Raw genomic sequence first — 2,500 nt, 5'->3', positions numbered from 1 at the left:
AAAAAGATAGATAAGATAAGATAAAAATGATAAATAAAGCAAAATAAAAAATAAACGAAATAGGATAAAAAGATAAAATGATGATAATTATAAAAAAAAGATAATGACAATGAGAGGAGATAATGGATATGATATAATATGATGAATATTGATGTGATATTTATATTTATATGACAATGATGACGATGATGGTAGTAATAACCATGAAGATGATGATAGTGACAGAGATGTTAATGATAATGATGATAAAGATGATAATGACTATGATATCGTATTGATAACGATAATGATGATAGTATAATAACGATAGTGATATTATAAGATAATGATAATAATAGAGCTAATAACAATGATGATGAAATAATTATAGCAGTAATGATAATAAAAATAATATCAGTAGTGATGATAATGATCATGATAAAAAATATGAAAAAATGTGAATAATGATAGCAATAATAATAATGATGATAGTAATAATGATAATAACAAAAACTATTATGATAATGGTAATGAAAATGCTAATCATAAAGATAATGATAGCAATAATAATCAAAGTGATAGCCATAACAAAATAACAATTATATATATAATAATGATAATGATAAGAATTATCATTATCAGTATCATTATTATCATCATTATCAACTATCATTATTATTATTGTTATCATTATTATCATTATTGTCTTTAAAATTATTGTGGTAATTGTCATTATTATCTTATCTATTATTACTATCATCATGAATTATTGTTATTATTTTTTTATTATCATAATTATTATCATTGTTATCATTATTGTTATTATTATTGTTATTATTATCATTATTATTATTATCATTATTATTATTATTATTATTATTATTATTATTATTATTATTATTATTGATATTATTATTATTATTATAATTATTATTATCATTATTTGTTGTTGTTGTTATTATCATTAGTATTATTAATCTTATTATCATTATTATTATTAATCTTATTATCATTGTTATTATCATTATTATTACCATTACTTTTAATATCATCATTATCATAATAATTATCAATATGGTTATCATTATATGAATAATAATGATGATGATGATGATACTAACGAACTAATGACAATGATAACAGCAATAACAATGTTTTTAATAATGATAATCATAATGAGGTTGATAACTTTAAAGATAACAATAATAAGGATAATAATGATAATAGTAATAGTAATAATAATAATAATAATAATAATAATAATTATTATTATTATTATTATTATTATTATTATTATTATTATTATTATTATTATTATTATTATTATTATCATTATTATTATTATTACTATTATTATTATGGTATTAATAAAAAAATATCATTATCATTATGATAAAATAACCTGTGTATGACTATGTATGAATCAATACATGCATTTACTTGTCTGTGTATACATAAGTCACCCAAAGCAGTGTGCATATACCAGTCCACACATTATAAAAAAAAAATACTTTATAAACTACTCTACTATAAAACTTCTATAAATAAGATAAAAATAATCATAATACTAAAAAATGATAATAATAATAAAATAAAATAATAGAAAATGGTGATAATGCTAAAAAAATAAAAAAATAAAAAAAAATAAAAAAGATAATGATAATACTTAAAAAAAAAAAAAAAAATGGAGCGAGCGTAACCTTTTATGACAGATATTTTCTCATCCTTGCAATCGGACTGTGCAATGAGGTGATACTCATACGCCCTAAAGCCTTAACAACATTTCACGTCCACTCGGGCTGTGTTGTTATTCAGTCGCATGATATTCATTTGCATGATCATTATACAGGTGTTGCAATATGAAAAAGGACGAATTATGAATTATGAATTATGTTCATTACGTCATACATATATATATATATATATATATATATATAAATATATATATATATATATATATATATATATATATATATATATATATATATATTTATATATATATATATATATATATTTTTTTTTTTTTTTTTTTTTTTTTTTTTTTTTTTTTCATTTTTCATTATTCTATGTCATATTTGTTGTGGTTGTGTTGTCTAGGTGGGTTTATGATGATGGTTATGATGATGATGATGATGATGAGGAGGAGGAGGAGGAGGATAATGATGATGATGATGATGATGATGATGATGATGATGATGATGTGATGATGATGGTAATGATAGTAGTTCTAATAGTAATATTAATTATTGATAATGATAGATAAAGTTGATAATGATCATGATGAAAAAAATAATGATAATATTAAACATGATGATGAAGATGGTGATGACAATGATAACAATAACAATGAGAATGTCACTGATAATGATGATGATGATAAGTATGTGAACAGTTATAATAATGATAACAATAAAGATGATGATTGTAATAATAATGATTAGAAGAAGAAGAAGAAAAAGAGGAAGGAGCATACAAAGAAGAATGATAATAATAACAATGATAATGATAATGATGATAATGA

The 2,500-nt window shown here is 19.9% G+C and overlaps 1 protein-coding gene across 1 annotated transcript in view; it reads right to left on the bottom strand.

Annotated features, from left to right (window-relative positions):
• LOC113804740 (lachesin-like) overlaps nucleotides 1–2,500 on the bottom strand; it is a 114,881-nt gene that overhangs the window by 9,177 nt on the left and 103,204 nt on the right. The gene's annotated exons all lie outside the window — the stretch shown is intronic.

The sequence above is a fragment of the Penaeus vannamei genome, chromosome 6, assembly GCF_042767895.1.
Source record: "Penaeus vannamei isolate JL-2024 chromosome 6, ASM4276789v1, whole genome shotgun sequence".
Lineage (NCBI taxonomy): Eukaryota > Metazoa > Arthropoda > Malacostraca > Decapoda > Penaeidae > Penaeus > Penaeus vannamei.
Note: the sequence above shows the minus strand (reverse complement) of the source record. Positions and strands in the feature narration are given on the sequence as shown.